Below are 19,053 nucleotides of genomic sequence, written 5' to 3'. Positions count from 1 at the left end.
ATCTGCTTTGCCAAACTCCTGTTCTGAGTTCTGCCTAAAGAACTTCCGCCCGCTTTGAACTAATTAGTTCCCCCAGCTTAGCCACAGCTAGATCTAGTGGCCTGCAAAAACTACCCCTGTACCCCAGCACCAAGCCAGAAGGAGGCTAGGAGGTGGCTGGCTTGCCTGTGAGTCTGCAGGGTCCCTCCTTCAAGCAGCAGCCCTTTCGGTACAGCAGCACCGCCTCAGCTCTCCACCACTCAGCAGTCTCTGTTGGATTAGTCCCTTAGTCAGGGTACCAGTTCGTGGCCCATCCTCCAGTCCATCAGTCAGGGTGCCAGTTCAGTGTTTGTCCACCAGTCCGTGAGGTGTTCCAGGAAGTTGTTTGTTTGCCCATCCGTGAGTTGGTGTGCCGGAAAGTCAGTTAGCCAGAGAGTCCGTCCGATAAATAGAGCCGTAAGTCAGTCTGTGAGTCAACAGGACAGTTTAGCCAGAAAGCCAGTCCATTCAGCCAGCAAGTCTCCTCTCCCTCCTCCACTCTGTCTCCAACTACAACCCACAAACTCTTCCTGCATCAGGTGCTGCTTGTATCCCTGAAGACCTCATTGCCTCTAGTGGCTGCAGCTGTGCAGCACACCCTCTGCTGAAAGCCCAGACCTTAACCCCATATTCTCCAGATTCACCACAGCAGAGGGCCGCTGCAGACACCACATCCAATCTCCTTGCCAGATCTTCTGTGATTCCAGTAAAGCATCTCTTACAGAATCTGGACCAGTCTTCCTCCTGTCTGGCTCAATTGGCATCCATGAGGGGAAGGATTAGGCAGTCACACCCCCTCCCACTTGGAGTACTGTTTTATACCTTTCTCCCAGCTAGCAAATAGGAGCTGCAATCCAGCTGAAGCTTGGAGAAGGTTGTGCAACTAACTGGCAACTCACTCCTCCTCCCATATAGAAAGCACAAGAAGAGTCCATCAGCAATCAAGGTGTCCCTGAGGGAATTTTAACTGTGCAGAGCTAGGGCCCCATCCTCCAGTACAGTTACAATGCATCCCTAGGGTAAGGGAACACATGTCTTTTCTCAGCATGCTAATGAGCTGCTTTCCCACAGCATAGAAAACGGACACTGCCAGGCCCCAGAGGCATCGGGCAGAGGCCTACTTTCCACCCTTCCACCAGAGAGACACTTTTCTGTGTCACACAAATTTTCTAAGGTACGGACTGCAGGGATGGGAAAACCCAGTGCGGCTTGACTCAAGTCAAGTCGATGAGTCACCGCCCTGCCCCTGCGAAAAAGTCTCATAAAGAGGCATGTTCCAAGCATGTGAGTCACTCTTTAGTGACTCTAATGGACGAGTCGAGTTGCCCCCTTTAAAAAGCCCGCTGTGGAAAAAATGGAGCTGCTGCTGAGTGGTGTGCGTGTGTCGGAGTTGTCTTTACTCACTCCCCTGCTGCCCTCGTCCATCTGTAACAGGGCGGGAGGGGGTAGGAGGGACTGAGTGAGAGCCGGGACAGAGGCGCTGAAAAGGAGGAGGGTCACAAGCAGTAGCTGCAAGGCTTACCAGATGATCCGATCCTTGGCAGCCCTACTCAGAATTAGTCCCACTGTAGCCAGTCATTCAATGAGGGTTGCCCCTCTTGTCCTCCTGCCCTCCCTCAGCCAATGGAAATATGAGAATGCCCACCCTTTGTCCAATGATAATCGGTTCCTTCCTTCCTTCCTATCAGAGAAGGGAAAAGAGAGCTCAGGCATGGGATGAGTGCCAAGTCACGGGGGCACTTTCAGCGTCTTCCACAAGTGCAACTCACGAGTCGCAGAGCCACCCGAAATCACACATTTTCACAACTCACGTCTAAGGCACTGACTCAAGTTCCCAACCCTGAGGGATTCCACAGGGAAAAGGGCTGACCGCAGGGGACTGCCGCTGCAAAGGGGTGTCAAAGTGGATTGCGTGTGAGAACAACAAGGGGCTGTGACCAGGGCCGGCTTGAAACCAGTTGGACCAATCTTTTCGTTGTCATTCCCTTTTCCCTCTCACATAACCCCAGAACCAGGGGACATCCATGAGTGTTGGGAGAGTTAGGACAGACAGAAGAAAATATTTCTTTACCCAGCATGTAATTAGTCTGTGGAACTCCTTGCCACAGGAAGTAGTGATGGCATCTTGCCTGGATGCCTTTAAGAGGGGATTGGACCAATTTCTGGTGGAAAAGTTCATTACGGGTTACAAGTCATCGTAGATATGTGCAAGCTCTTGGTTTTGGAGGCAGGCTGCCTCTGTTTGCCAGACGCAGGGGAGGGCACCAAGATGCAGGTTGTGCCTGTAGTCTTGTGTGCTCCCTGGGCATTTGGTGGGCCACTGTGAGATGCAGGAATCAGGACTAGATGGGCCGTTGGCCTGAACCAGCAGGGCTGTTCTTATGAATTTTTTAAAATAAATCCATATGTTTATACTGTTTATATCTGGAATTTTTGTTTACTGTACTTGGCTGTGAACCTGGGAAACAAAAGGCGACAGAGAGAGAGAGAGAGAGAGAGAGAGAGAGAGAGAGAGAGAGAGAGAGAGAGAGAGAGAGGTGGCAGCAGGGAGGGGAAAGTTCTCAGCTGGAGGTTCTGGGGAGTCCCCATCAGTAAGGGGAGAGTTGGACAGTGGGGAGGGTCATAGGAGTCACAGGACCTGGGTGGCACTCCATGCCATGGGGGTGGCAATGCAACAATGTTGCAGCCACCATGGTCCTGCCCCCGTCGCTTGCAACCGCTCCCCCTCCAAATGGGACCACAGCTATTCTCTGATCACGTACGGAGGGGGTTCTGAGGGCTGAGGAGGCTGCACACCTCTGGCCTCTGGAAGGCTGACATCACTTCCCGTTTTTGGTCAGAAACCGGAAGGAACAATTTTCCATCTCCTGGAGGCATTCTGTGAGCCTCCCTGGCCCTCACGCAGCCTCCCTGGCCCTTAGAACCCCCTCCAGTTGTGACTGGAGTGCAGATCTGGTCCTGTTTGGGGGGACAGCCCTGTAAGGTGTCCCCTGAGGTGGCACATCTTCCAGCCACACCGCTGGACAGTCCTGGTCTGGATGGGTCCCAGGTCTGGTTACATGAGTGTCCATCATAATTCCTTCTGGCGGGAGGTGTGGTTGACCAGAAGGACAGAAGATCGGACAGCCCCACACAAGGTCAGTATTTTTCCACTCTGGGGAACTCTCCAGGCACGCATAAGAACGTAAGAACAGCCCCACTGGATCAGGCCGTAGGCCCACCTAGTCCAGCTTCCTGTATCTCACAGCAGCCCACCAAATGCCCCAGAAGATGCCCCTTCCAATGGCACAGCAATACCCTGAACAGATCCAGTGCCTCTTCAGGCAGCTTTGCTAAGCTCAAGTGATCCCACTGCTGACCCCTGGCAGAGTCTGGAACTGCATTCTTGCAAACATGTTTTCTGCAGCTCACACCTGCGCATGGAGACACTCAGGGAGTCCAGGTGTTGCACTGATGACTGCCCTCACTGTTATTACCCAAATCACGGTGTTCTATTCTCCAAAGGTCCAGGAACTCTTTTCCCTTAAAGATCATCTCTAACTTCATCAACATAGACTGTGTCTGAAGAAGTAGCTGCAGAAATAGCTTCTGGTCCACGGAGAGCTCGGAATGGGAATTCAGCCAGGCAGGGCCTCTGCTGTGAAGCTTCATATCACCCCCTTCAGATGCAGCCACTGAAAGGACTTGCAGCCTCCGCCTGGCAAGACGGTCTTGGCTTCCAATCCGCAGCTGGTGTTGGAGAGCAGATGCTGGGAGATGACTGCAGCAGGGGTGCCCAGACTGCTGCTGCTGCTCCTGGTCCCTGTGGCCTGGGGGGGCCTGAAGGCAAAATGCCCCCAGTCTGTGATCAGGGAGCAGAAGGAGCTGCTCAATTATTACAGGCCAGGAGACTACCTCCTCGGTGGGGCCATTTCCACAACCAGAACCTTATTTCAGCCACGGCCCTTGACTGAGCCTCCCTCAATCAGCATTTCCATGTAAGTCAAGAGGGTCTTGGTGGCTGCTACAGCCCCTTCTGATGTCATGGCTTCCAGCCATCCTGAATTGGGGGGGGGGGCTGTTCCTATTGTGTCCTTGTCTCGGCTAAATCAGCAATCCTTCTGCCTATGGGGGAAAATCTGGGAATGCATCCACACACTAAGGCTCCATTTGGACTGCAGTCTGCCACTCCACATCTGTAGCCCCACACTTGGGGGGAGTCGTCCCACCACCCACTCAAAGGTGGTGATTTGAAACTGCCTAGATCTGCACTCCTTGTAGCAGGTCCACATCCCCACCACCTGCAGCCTGAGCAGTGAGTCGCAGTTCTCTGCAGTCCTCAACCCTCCTCTGCCCTCCCCTACGAGGCTGCTTAGGGAAACCACATCACCAACTGACTCCCAATTTCTCCCCCTTCCCCCAACCTCACAAGCCATGAGCCTGGCCAGGCAAAATTATCAATGATAATTCCCCCTCCCTTGCAGAACAGGCAAGCCCCCTGCAGTCCTCAAGGTGCCAATTCAGCCCCTGAGCAAGTGTTGGTCACCTCACAGCATGGATGTCCAGCCTGACACGCCCAAACCCTCAAATGGGAATCCCCTCATGTTTCGGAACTAGACCTGGGGTAGCCACAGTTCTGACCCCCAGCAAAATCCAGACCTTTCCGTCAAGAACCTGGCACAGTCCTTTTGTTTCAGGAAAGGAATCACACGGTACTGGCTCATCCTGTCCTTCCTGTTTGCCACTGAGAAGATCAAACGGGACCCCAGGCTCTTGCCCAATGTCACTCTGGGCTACAACATCTACAACACCTATTCCGATGCCCGAGTGACTTCCGATGCCCTTGTAGACCTGCTCTCCACTGGACAGACACGTGTTCCAAACTATAGCTGTGGAAGGCAGAGACGGCTGTTGGCAGTTCTTGAAGGGGCTGAAGCTGGCCTCTCCAGCCATATTTCAGCCATGTTGACTGCCTACAAAATTCCCCAGGTGAGAGTGGGTGGAGGGCACAGGCTGCGTCTCGTCCCACGTGGCTGCCTCCCATCCAAAAATGAGGTGGGGGCATGCAGTGTGCGAATAGGCTGAACAGAAAAGCACTGCCTTGTTCCGTGGACGTGTCCTTGCAGTGGGTGGGGGCTTCCTTACATCAGAATGAGAAGGGTTTTGCTCACTGTTAACAAGCTCAGGCCGCCAAATATGTGACCTGAAGATAAATCCAAACATCCATCTCTCCTTTCCCTTCCCAGGTCAGTTATGCTTTCACGGCTCGTGGTCTGAATGACAGAACTCGGTCCCCCTTTTTCTATCGGATGTTCCCCAAAGAGCCCCAGTACGTGGGGGTGCTCGGGCTGCTCCTGCACTTCCAGTGGTCCTGGGTCGCTCTGCTTGCTCCAGACACTGACAATGGAGAGCGGTTCATCAGGACCTTGACGCCCCTGTTAACTCAGAGCGGCATTTGTGTCGCTTACTCCCAGATCATTTCGGGGCTAACTATAGGTAATGTGGAGATTGATTACAAATCATTCCTCAAGGAGAGACAAGTCAATGTGTTCCTTTAATATGCAGAGACCAATTTCTTCATAGATGGAATATTCATTATACAACTGCTAGTTGAAATGTTAATAAAACCCGTAGTGGGGAAAATCTGGATCACGACAGCCTTTTGGGACATCACCTTGGACCTGAGGCCGCGTCATATGTCTTTCCAGCACATTCAGGGTCTTTTTTCCTTCTCCATCCAGTCAATGAAAAGGATAAATTACAATGGTTTCAAAAAGCTTTTCTACACCTGGCAGCGGTTAGTGGAGGGGGGATTTCACTGTGCGTTTCCGAAGCCTGTTCTGTCCGTGAAAGGCTGGACAAGGTGCAGAGAAAGACCGCAGCCCCTGCCTTGGGACGTGATGGAAAGATCCCTGGCCCTGGACAGCTATGCCATCCACAGCGCTGTCCAGGCCGTGGCGCAAGCCTTACACGCCACGTCTTCGTCTCGACTCCGGCGGAGGGTGGTGGAGGCCGGAGGCAGCCTGGAGGTTCCGAGGGTGCAGCCGTGGCAGGTACTCCTCTCCCCACCCAAACAGTCAGGGCAACTGATGGGCCTTGGAACAAGGTCAGAAGGAAGTGAAATGGCACGTATCTTTCAGGGAAATTTAGAAGTGAATCTCCCTGCACATGTCCTTCTCTCTGCCCCCTCCAAGTGGCTCCAGGGGACACAGACCATCCAGCAGCAGCCCCTGAGGCAGGGCCTAGGAGAGTAGGGTAAAGGGGGTAAAGGGGGTAATTTGCTCTGCCCCTTCCTGCTGCCCTCCCCCAGCCTGGACTGCCACACTGGCCACCATCAACCTAACTGGCATCTCTCTCTCTCTCTCTCTCTCTCTCAGTCAAAGTCTGTGACGGCATCAGGCCTGGACGCCTAAAAGGGGATTGGACAAGTTTCTGGAGGCAAAATCCATTACGGGTTACAAGCCATGATGTGTATGCGCAACCTCCTGATTTTAGAAATGGGCTATGTCAGAATGCCAGATTCAAGGGAGGGCACCAGGATGAGGTCTCTTGTTATCTGGTGTGCTCCTTGGGGCATTTGGTGGGCCGCTGTGAGATACAGGAAGCTGGACTAGATGGGCAATGGCCTGATGCAGTGGGGCTTTTCTTCTGTTCTTATGTGTGTGGGGGGCTAGAGATCACACTTGCGGCCAGGATGCCTTTGCAATGATTCTCAAAACCCTTTCCTTGTTCTGGGCAGACTAGCTGCAGATCTACACATCTAGCTTAGCATAGCTCAGATGCAGTACAGGTCAGGCTGGCTTCATACAGATTTCACATCTGGAGTAAAACATTCACATGCCCCTGTGAAGGAAAAATGGGGGGGGGGGCTGGCCGGGGCATAGCTGTGCCTTGTGGAGAGCTCATAGTTATCTGCCCCTGCTTTCCGCTACCATCTGTTTACTAGGGAAACTGGTGGATGAGTCCACGCCACCATCAAAGCCAGACAGAAAGAGAACACCTTGAAAAAGCCCTCTTCATAAGAACATCAGAAAATCCCTGCTGGATCAGGCTAAAGGCCCATCTAGTCCAGCTTCCTGTATCTCACAGTGGCCCACCAAACGCCCAAGGGAGCACACAAGACAACAGACACAACCTGCGTCCCGGTACCCTCCCCTGCATCTGGCAATCAGAGACAGACTGCCTCTACAACCAAGAGCTTGCACATACCTACTATGACTTGTAACCTGTAATGAGCTTCTCCTCCAGAAATTGGTCCAGTTCCCTCTTAAAGGCATCCAGACAAGATGCCATCACTATGTCTTGTGGCAAAGAGTTCCACAAACTAATTACATGCTGGCTAAATAAATATTTTCTTTGTCTGTCCTAACTCTCCCAACACTCAACCCTGGATGCCTGCTGGTGCAGGTAAGGCCACACAGGGGCTGAGAGGGAGGTGAGAAGAGGGTGGAACAAGTAGATGGCAGAACATGGAGGTAACGGAGAAGGAAGGAGGGCGGATTGGGCCCGGGAAGCTTGGTAGCAGCACCACTCAAGCACTTTCTGGACCCTATTTCCCTTCACCTGTCAAGGGGGTCATGCACCAGTGATATTGCTAACACAGGTCCGAGTTGACCCATGGCGACAGTGGGGGCTTACCCTGAAGGAGGGGAACAAATGTTCCCTTCCGCCAAGGAGGCCTCAACATTCCCAAACTCTCTCCCCTCATGGGATTCAGCAAATGCCACGTTGGGGCTGCTCTGTTACCACAAGGGGAGTTGCGGTGATCGATTTGCCTGTGTCTCTCCTGGACTGAATCAGGATTCAAGGCAGAGGCGTACCTGGAGGGGGCAAGTGGGGTAGATCTGCCTCTGGGCAGCAGAATAGAAAACGGGGGTTAGACAAACCAACCAATCAAACAATTGGCATCGTCCCTAACTCATAGGAGATTCAATCTCTGTGAAGCACCCAACACGGATCCCTGACCTCTGATGTTTCTCCTTTGTGTCAGCTCCATCCTTTCCTGAGGAACTTCGGGGTCTACAACACTTCCCTGGATGGCGTGTATCTGGATGGGGACGGGGATCTTGCAGCCGACTTTGACATAGTGAACTGGGTGGTTTTTCCCAACAAGTCTGTTGTCAGAGTGACATTTGGGAGCCTGGCAAGACGACACAGCCCACCAGGCCTCCAAGTCACCATAGACCAGGGCGCCATTGTGTGGCCTGGATGGTTCAAGCAGGTGGGGAAATCCATGATTTCTAACATGCAATGAAACCAACCGCATTGAAATGCCTCTATTCTATCCAAGTTATAGCCAAAAGACCAGTTGGGCGGGATGATGGTACATGCCCACTGCCAAGGGAGTGGCCCCGCCCACTGCATAAGAGGAGGTCCATCATAGGGGTGACATGCTGCCCTCCTGTAGCGGGCGATGCAAACCCTAGTGGCGCCACTGCGGCCATGCCAAAAGCCAGCTGGCAAAGAGACCAGGGGCCAATCCTATCCACTTTTCCAATCCCGGTGCTGCTATGCCCAAGGGGTATGTCACAGAGGCCTCCTCAAGGTGGGCAGGAAAAGGACTCACAGCTTTGGAATCTTGATATGATGCATCTAATATATTATTCCCTGAAGTTGCAGTCAGTGACTTAAACTGGCAGCTGGAGAAGCTGACCTGCAGCAAGTGGAAGAGCCTCCTCTGTTGACAGGGCAGAAGGTCTTTAGGAAAGTCTTAGACCCATATCAGTCCTGTTGCAGTTTGGGTTGGGGAGTGGAAATGCCTGGGTGGCCTTGGAGGACAACCCACAGCAGAATCTGGGTGGGCAAGTGTGCTCTGCAGTGGAATTCGGCACCATCAGCTATGACGCTTTACGGGACCACCTGGCCACTCTGGGGTTGGGGGCAGTGTGTGGTGCTGGTTCCAGACTTGCTGGAGAGTGGTCTGCAAGTGGCAGCACTGGGGCTCTGTCCTTTGACCTCCTGGGTCCCACTGGAGCCTACCTTGTCAGGAGCCCATGCTGCTGAATGTCTTTGTGGAACTTCTGGGAGAGCCAGGATTTGGAGTGCAGCATCACCATGAGGATCAGGGAGGGGTCTTTTCCCAATTCTGCCCCCAAGCTCTGCCCTCAAGAACCGTCTTGGGGTGCCTGCTAAGCTCAGACTCAAGGTCCTGTAGGTTCCCCCAACTGTGTGACTCACTGCTAAACACAAACTGCTCCCAAACCACACACAGATTCTCCTTGATGCGCCTTCTCTACCTGCTTAGACCCTTCCTCAGTCGAGGTGCACCGCCAGCTGCCTCCCGGGACACAGCAAGCTGATTCAGGAAGGAAGGCCACTGTGCTGCTACACATGTGCTCATGTCTCCTCCCAGGGACCGTCTCCTCCCAGGAAGGTGGGGGGTTCCAGAACGATGGGCTGTTCGTGGGGAGTGGGGCAAAGGTTGACTCAGACCCATTCTGTGGAGGTATCCAGACATTCCTTAAGTCAGAGCCTTTCTTGCTTCTCACAAAATGCTTAGTGAGAAATTACTCTGGACAGTAAACTGTGTCCCTGTGGGAAGGCTGGAGCCTTCCTGTGTGTGTCGCTGAGGCCTGCTGGAGCAGGTCAGCCAGTGGGAGGGGGGAGCGGGCTAAGGGCAGGGAGGAATGGGGCCGGAGGACTGCGCGAAGGGAGGGCAGAGTTAACGGACCCCCCCCCTGCTCAAGCTAGATACATTGTGGTGTTTCCGGCATGGCTGTACCGGTGCGGGGGACAGTGGATTGGGCTGACAGACTATTATGGGATGTAAGGCAGATTAAATGATATTGGAGACACTGTTTGTTTTTCTTCATTTCAGATGCAGATCATTGCGACAAGTGTCCGGAAGACCAGCATCCAAACAAGGCCCAGACTCAGTGTGTCCCCAAGGTCATAACTTTCCTGTCCTACGAAGACTATCTGGGGGCCCTTCTGACATCTTCTGCCCTGGTCTTCTCCCTAACCACGGGTTTAGTGTTAGGAGCCTTCATCAAACACCGTGAGACTGCGGTAGTCAAGGCCAACAACCGGGACCTCTCCTACGTCCTCCTCGCCTCCCTCCTGCTCTCCTTTTTGTCCTCCTTTCTGTTCATCGGCCGGCCAAGGAGGGTGACCTGCCTCCTCTGCCAAATGGCCTTCAGCACCATCTTCTGCCTGGCCCTCTCCTCTGTCTTGGCCAAAACCGTCACCGTGGTGGTGGCCTTCATGGCCACCAAGCCAGGAAGCAGGATGCGGAGGTGGCTGGGGAAGGGCTTGGCCAATGCCATCATCCTCTTGTGCTCCGCTGTCCAGCTCGGCCTCTGCACCGCCTGGCTGGGAATCTCTCCACCCTTCCCAGACTCCGACAGGCACTCCCAGCCCGGCCAAATCGTCCTGCAGTGCAACGCGGGGTCCGTCACCCTGTTCTACGGCGCTTTGGGCTACCTGGGTTTCCTGGCCGCCGTCTGCTTCACAGGGGCCTTCCTGGCCAGGCGGCTGCCTGGGGCCTTCAACGAGGCCAAGCTGCTCTCCTTCAGCATGCTGGTCTTCTGCAGCGTCTGGGTGGCCTTTGTGCCCGCCTACCTGAGCACGAAGGGGAAGCACATGGTGGCCGTGCAGGTCTTCTCCATCCTGGCCTCCAGCGCCGGGCTGCTGGGCTGCCTCTTTTTCCCCAAATGCTACATTATTTTTCTGAGGCCAGATCTGAATAGAAAGGAACAGCTGAAGATGAAAAGGAAAGATAGTGTCTGACTCACTGTTGGGCCAACCGCCAGGCCAGGCAGAGGGAGGGGGCCGTGTGGGAGGGAGGGGGCCGTGCGTGTTGAGCTGGACTCTGCATTTTACAGGGACCAGAGTCAAATTCAACAGGATCGGTTTGCAGGTTGGGGATACACCTTGACCCACAGCTTCTCTTGGAGGTCCAGGTGGCCTCATGGCGGCCTCAGGTAGCCTCAGTTTAGCTCACCTGTTAGCTTCAGCCTTTCATGGAGATTTCTGAGCTAACCACAAATAATCTGCCATAAAAAGAGTTTTATTTGGTTTTGATTATTTAAGGGGGAGGTGGATGGGTAATAACTGTGGCTCCATCTGCTGACACTATACTACCTGTATCAGCTACCTAGTACGCTTTTAAAGTGATTATAACTTATAGTTTGGAATAAAAACAGGTAACTCTGCTTTCTGCACTTCTGCCTTTGTAAAACACCGAAATCTGTGAAAACATACAAGCCTTTTTACCCACCTCCAGCTGTGGTTATTCTCATGTGAGGGCCCAATCCTGTCCAACTTTCCAGCACCGGTGCAGTCGCAATGCAGTCCCGAGGGTAGGGAACAGACGATCCCTTATCTTGAGGAGGCCTCTGTGACTGCCTCCCCACCACAGAATGCAACACACACCCCATTGGCATGGCTGCACCCGAACCAGAATATTGGATAGGATTGGTCTCTTAGTCACCTCCCAGTGGTCTATTGTAACACAGCTACTGACTGTCAGTGGTCTAATACTCAATGGGCAGTGGGTCTCATACTTTATTTTTGGGGGTCATGGCATGAGAAAGGATGAAGACCAGACTGGCCCAGAAAGACCAGCCCTGTGCTCAGGACCCAGTGCTGGCTCCTGTGATGTGGCTAAGAACATAAGAACAAAAGAGCTGTGTTGGATCAGGCCAAAGGCCCATCTAGTCCAGCTTCCTGTACCTCAGAGTGGCCCACCAAATGCCCCAGGGAGCACACAAGACAACAGACACAACCTTTGTCCTGGTGCCCTCCCCTGCATCTGGCAATCAGAGACAGCCTGCCTCCAAAACCAAGAGCTTCCACATACCTACTATGACTTGTAACCCTTGGCAGTGGGCATGGTGATCTCCCATCATCCTGCCCCCACTGGCTTTTTGGCTATAACTTTTGATAGAATAGAGACATTTCATTGCAGTTTGTTTCATTGCATTCTGCATGGAATTGTGCATCGAATGGTAAAGAATACCATGTACTCTTTATGTTGTTTGTTGGCAAACTTCAGCCTCGAAAGACTCTGGTATCGCTCTCTGAACGGTGGTTCTAGAACAGCGCCTAGTGTGGCTGAAAAGGCTGATTCGGGAGTGACAATCCCTTCCACACCTTCTTGATAGTGGTGGCCAGGTCATCATAGAATTTGTCTTTGGCTTCTGCTGGAGACGACAGAGTCGGTGCATAAGCACTGATGAGAGTGACAGGTCCTGCTGATGACTGGAGCTGCAGGGACAAAATTCTTTCACTTCCCACAGTAAGTGGGATGATGGATTTCAGCAAGGTATTTCTGACCGCAAAGCCAATGCCATGTTCCCTGGTTTCGTTTGGTGGTTTTCCCTGCCAGAAAAATGAGAAATTTCTCTCCTTGACAGATCCGGAATCTGGCAGCCTCGTCTCTTGAAAGGCGACGATGTCCATTGGCAGTCTGCTCAGCTCCATGTCGATGACAGCTGTTGCATCACACACACACACACACACACACACACACACACACACACACACACACACACACACACACTAATATAGTAATCATAATAATGATGGCATTATCAGAAAATACCAAGATTTAAAAGATTTTGGTGCCTAGTGGTGCTACCCTCCATGCACATCACCCGGTTCAGCCTGCACCCCCCAGTGAGGCCACTGCACAGCCATTCCCAACTCCAGATCACAAAGTCTTTTCTCAGCACGCGAATGAGCTGCTTTCCCACAGCATAGAAAACGGACACCGCCAGGCCCCAGACGGCATCGGGCAGAGGCCTACTTTCCGCCCGTCCACCAGAGTGACACTTTTCTGTGTCACACGGATTTTCTAAGGTACGGATTGCAGGGATGTGAAAACCCAGTGCGGCTTGACTCAAGTCGAGTCAACAAGTCACCGCCCCACCCCTGCGAAAAAGTGTCATAAAGAGGCACGTTCCAAGCCTCTGAGTCACCCTTTAGTGACTCTCATGGACTCAAGGCGAGTTGCCCCCTTTAAAAAGCTCACTGCGGAAAAAATGGGGTTGCTGCTGAGGGCTTTGCATGTGTCAGAGTTCTCTTTACTCGCTCCTTTGCTGCCCCCGTCCATCTGTAACAGGGCGGAAGGGGGTAGGAGGCAGTGGCGTCACTAGGGTTTGCGTCACCCGGTGCAGGAGGCCAGCTGGTCTCCCCAAATAATGGACCTTCTCCCATGCAGTGGGTGGGGCAGTGATCCTGAGGAGTGGGTGTGGTGAAGTATCACTGCTCTGTCCCACATCAGTGCCCCCCACGTCATTAAAATTGCACCTTTAAATTACAATATCGTACACACTGCCTAAACGTACACATTTCTGGAACTGAACTTGATTAAGCTTCGACAGGTTTAGTCTACTGGCTTGAGTAGAGAACATGCTTGTTCAACACACACATATTCTGGTTTTCAAGGCTTTGTGTGTGAGATCATACCAGAAGCAAAGTTCAACATCGTGTGAAGAATCATCACAGGATGTTGCACGGAGAATCACAGAAATCAGAGTTGGGACCTTCCAGATCATCAAGTTCAACCCTCTGCCAGTGCAGAGTGACCACAGCTACAACATTCAGTTGAATGCATTGAGATTCAATGATTACAATGTAGTTCAATGATTGTACTACAAGCGTTACAATGCCAGATTGAATGGCATTGTAACCCTTGTAGTACCCTTCACCCACATCACCCTTGGCTCCTGTGATGTGGCTAAGAAAATAAGAACATAAGAAGAGCCCCGCTGGATCATGCCATAGGCCCATCTAGTCCAGCTTCCTGTATCTCACAGTGCGGGGAGCCCTATTTGCTCTCCCTATTTGCGCCCAGTCCTGGATGACCTCGCTTGCGGCAGACATCACAGGGGCAGGTTTCTTCTCTGTTGGACCTAGGGCCTGCTTGATACCATCTTACATCCCCTTGATGTTGCCCGTGTCAGCAGCTATCTGTATCTGGGAACAGAGTTGGAGCCAGTAGTCATTAGCACTTCTCCTAGCAGTCTGCTGGACTTTGCTGTGAACAGCTTGGAGGACCTGCAGGTTGAGCTCACTTGGGCAGGCCTTGTATGCTGCTAGAGCTCTCCTCTTTTCCTCAATGACTGTTGTCAACTCCTCAGAGTGGGCTTCAAACCAGTCTGCCATCTTGTTGGTCGTCTTGCCGAATATGGACAAGGTGGTGTTGTAAATGGCATTCTTGAAATGTTCCCACCTGTTGGATGCATCTGCATCAGCCATGCCTGGAAGAGATTCCTCAAGCGCTTGTGCAAATTCCTCCACTTTTCCCTGGTCCTGGGTCTTGCTGGTGTCAATGCAAGGTCTTCCTTCCTTTTTCGTGTGATACAGTCGCTTAGTTAGTAGTTTCACTCTGCTGCACACCAGGGAGTGGTCAGTGTCGCAGGCAGCACCCTGATAACTGCGTGTGATCTTGATACTGGGAAGTCTGGAGTGCCTGGTGAGAATCAGGTTGAGCTGGTGCCAGTGCTTTGATCTTGGGTGTCTCCAAGAGACTCTATGTTGGGACTTCGTGTTGAAGAAGGTGTTGCTGATGCACAGACCATCATGACAGCAAAGCTCAAGCAGGCATTGGCCCTTTTCGTTTGTCTTCCCAGTGCCGAACTGACCTAAGCAAGTGGGCCACAAACTGTGATCAGCACCAACTCTAGCATTGAAATCGTTGAGGATGAACACTGGCTCTTTTTCGGGGATTTTCTTCATACTCTTTACGATTATGGTATTATTCCATAATAATATAATAATTAACATAGTAATTACTGTATATTAATATAGTAATCATAATAATTGTTGCAAGGTCAAAATCAAACTCAGTAGGCAAGAGTGGTGCTCGTCTGCAAGCTTTATTTCATTGCCAGCAATGGCCTTCTCAGGGACTCCTTGTCCAAATCGAAGAGAGCAATTTTCTAGTGTGACCTTCTCACTTATATTTCATTTGGGCTCCTTTGTTTGAGGTGTTGTGCACCTCTCATTGGCTGGTGTGTGACATCAGAGATGGGGCTTTCTTTGGGTTGGCTAGTGATATCTTTACAAGCATTTGATTGGTTGTCTTCAAATTACAGGTTTCAAATATGGCAAAAATATACATTGAATCATATATAATTTATAGATTCCAACAACCAGTAGGTGGCACTCTTTACTCAATTATTACAGAACTGGTTTTTTTGGTATGTCTTTGCACTTATCTTTTGGCACTCTTCACTTGTTTGATCTTGGGCCAATTCTATGCTTGGGATCATTAGGAAGGGTATTGAGAACAAAACGGCTAGTATTATAATGCCATTGTACAAATCTATGGTAAGGCCACACCTGGAGTATTGTGTCCAGTTCTGGTTGCCGCATCTCAAAAAAGACATAGTGGAAATGGAAAAGGTGCAAAAGAGAGCGACTAAGATGATTTCGGGGCTGGGGCACCTTCCTTATGAGGAAAGGCTATGGCGTTTGGGCCTCTTCAGCCTAGAAAAGAGACGCCTGAGGGGGGACATGATTGAGACATACAGAATTATGCAGGGGATGGACACAGTGGATAGGGAGATGCTCATTACACTCTCACATAATACCAGAACCAGGGGACATCCACTCAAATTGAGTGTTGGGCGGGTTAGGACAGACAAAAGAAAATATTTCTTTACTCAGCATGTGGTCGATCTGTGGAACTCCTTGCCACAGGATGTGGTGCTGACGTCTAGCCTAGACACCTTTAAAAGGGGATTGGACATGTTTCTGGAGGAAAAATCCATTATGGGGTACAAGCAATGATGTGTATGCGCAACCTCCTAATTTTAGAAATGGGTTATGTCAGAATGCCAGATGCAAGGGAGGGCACCAGGATGAGGTCTCTTGTTATCTGGTGTGCTCCCTGGGGCATTTGGTGGGCCGCTGTGAGATACAGGAAGCTGGACTAGATGGCACTGGGGAACGTTTTGGGACAAGCGGGGCCTGTACAAGAGGGACGGGCTCCATTTGAACCAGAATGGAACCAGACTGCTGGCGCATAACATTAAAAAGGTGGCAGAGCAGCTTTTAAACTGATCCCTGGGGGAAGGCCGACAGGAGCTGACGGGCATCCGGTTCGGGACTCCTCATCCCTATGGGATGAGGATGGGGAGGTTAGAGAACAACAAGACAAAGGCAGGGTAGGAGAAGAAATTGGGAAAGGTAGGGTGATGGGATGTGATAGACGGTTTGGCACAATGAGAGGATGCGGGGACAAAGGAGCAAATAAGCAGCCCATCCTGGGGCATTCCGTGTATAAATGCTTTTATGCGAATGCCCGAAGTCTACCAGCAAAGGTGGGAGAACTGGAATGTCTGGTGACAAGGGAAAATATTGACATAGTGGGCATAACGGAAACCTGGTGGAATGCGGAGAATCAGTGGGATACCGCAATCCCGGGCAATAAACTCTACAGGAGGGACAGGCAGGGGCGTGTTGGAGGTGGGGTGGCCCTTTATGTTAAGGAAGGGATAGAATCCAGCAAAGTAGAGATTGAAGGTGGGTCCGACTCCACCGTAGAATCTCTGTGGGTTAAATTACCAGGCTTGTGCAGCGATGTAATACTGGGGGCGTGCTATCGTCTTCCAGACCAGAAATCTGATGGGGACCTTGAAATGAGGAAACAGATCAGGGAGGTGACAAGGAGGGACAGGGTTGTAATCATGGGGGACTTCAATTATCCTCATATTGACTGGGTCAATTTGTGTTCTGGTCACGATAAGGAAACCGGATTTCTTGACGTGCTAAATGACTGCGGCTTAGATCAGCTAGTCACGGAGCCCACCAGAGGACAGGTGACTCTGGATTTAATATTGTGCGGTACGCAGGACCTGGTTAGAGATGTAAACGTTACTGAGCCATTGGGGAACAGTGATCATGCTGCGATCCGTTTTGACGTGCACGTTGGGGGAAGAATACCAGGCAAATCTCTAACAAAAACCCTTGACTTCCGACGGGCAGACTTCCCTCAAATGAGGAGGCTGGTTAGAAGGAGGTTGAAAGGGAGGGTAAAAAGAGTCCAAAAAGAGTTCAATCTCTCCAGAGTGCATGGAGGCTGCTTAAAACAACAGTAATAGGGGCCCAGCAGAGGTGTATACCGCAAAGAAAGAAGGGTTCCACTAAATCCAGGAGGGTGCCCGCATGGCTAACCAGCCAAGTTAGAGAGGCTGTGAAGGGCAAGGAAGCTTCCTTCCGTAAATGGAAGTCTTGCCCTAATGAGGAGAATAAAAAGGAACATAAACTGTGGCAAAAGAAATGTAAGAAGGTGATATGGGAGGCCAAGAGAGACTATGAGGAACGCATGGCCAGCAACATTAAGGGGAATAATAAAAGCTTCTTCAAATATGTTAGAAGCAGGAAACCCGCCAGAGAAGCGGTTGGCCCTCTGGATGGTGAGGGAGGGAAAGGGGAGATAAAAGGAGACTTAGAGATGGCAGAGAAATTAAATGAGTTCTTTGCATCTGTCTTCACGGCAGAAGAACGGCCCCTCCTGACCGAGGAGTTAAGTCAGATAGAGGTTAAAAGAGAAGAAGTTTCAGACCTCATTGATAAATTAAAGATCAATAAGTCACCGGGCCCTGATGGCATCCACCCAAGGGTTATTAAGGAATTGAAGAATGAAGTTGCAGATCTCTTGACTAAGGTATGCAACTTGTCCCTCAAAACGGCCACGGTGCCAGAAGATTGGAGGATAGCAAATGTCACGCCTATTTTTAAAAAGGGAAAGAGGGGAGACCCGGGAAACTATAGGCCGGTCAGCCTAACATCCATACTGCGAAAGATGGTGGAATGCCTCATCAAAGATAGGATCTCAAAACACATAGACGAACAGGCCTTGCTGAGGGAGAGTCAGCATGGCTTCAGTAAGGGTAAGTCTTGCCTCACGAACCTTATAGAATTCTTTGAAAAGGTCAACAGGCATGTGGATGCGGGAGAACCCATGGACAATATATATCTGGACTTTCAGAATGCGTTTGACACGGTCCCTCACCAAAGGCTACTGAAAAAACTCCACAGTCAGGGAATTACAGGACAGGTCCTCTCCTGGACTGAGAACTGGTTGGAGGCCAGGAAGCAGAGAGTGGGTGTCAATGGGCAATTTTCACAATGGAGAGAGGTGAAAAGCGGTGTGCCCCAAGGATCTGTCCTGGGACCGGTGCTTTTCAACCTCTTCATAAATGACCTGGAGACAGGGTTGAGCAGTGAAGTGGCTAAGTTTGCAGACGACACCAAACTTTTCCGAGTGGTGAAGACCAGAAGTGATGGTGAGGAGCTCCAGAAGGATCTCTCCAAACTGGAAGAATGGGCAGCAAAATGGCAGATGCGCTTCAATGTCAGTAAGTGTAAAGTCATGCACATTGGGGCAAAAAATCAAAACTTTAGCTATAGGCTGATGGGTTCTGAGCTGTCTGTGACAGATCAGGAGAGAGATCTTGGGGTGGTGGTGGACAGGTCAATGAAAGTGTCGACCCAATGTGCAGCGGCAGTGAAGAAGGCCAATTCTATGCTTGGGATCATTAGGAAGGGTATTGAGAACAAAACGGCTAGTATTATAATGCCGTTGTACAAATCGATGGTAAGGCCACACCTGGAGTATTGTGTCCAGTTCTGGTTGCCGCATCTCAAAAAAGACATAGTGGAAATGGAAAAGGTGCAAAAGAGAGCGACTAAGATGATTACGGGGCTGGGGCACCTTCCTTATGAGGAAAGGCTATGGCGTTTGGGCCTCTTCAGCCTAGAAAAGAGACGCTTGAGGGGGGACATGATTGAGACATACAAAATTATGCAGGGGATGGACAGAGTGGATAGGGAGATGCTCTTTATACTCTCACATAACACCAGAACCAGGGGACATCCACTCAAATTGAGTGTTGGGCGGGTTAGGACAGACCAAAGAAAATATTTCTTTACTCAGCGTGTGGTCGGTCTGTGGAACTCCTTGCCACAGGATGTGGTGCTGGCGTCTAGCCTAGACGCCTTTAAAAGGGGATTGGATGAGTTTCTGGAGGAAAAATCCATTATGGGGTACAAGCCATGATGTGTATGCGCAACCTCCTGATTTTAGAAATGGGTTAAGTCAGA

The sequence above is a fragment of the Tiliqua scincoides genome, chromosome 2 (genome assembly GCF_035046505.1).
Source record: "Tiliqua scincoides isolate rTilSci1 chromosome 2, rTilSci1.hap2, whole genome shotgun sequence".
Classification (NCBI taxonomy): Eukaryota; Metazoa; Chordata; class Lepidosauria; order Squamata; family Scincidae; genus Tiliqua; species Tiliqua scincoides.
Note: the sequence above shows the minus strand (reverse complement) of the source record.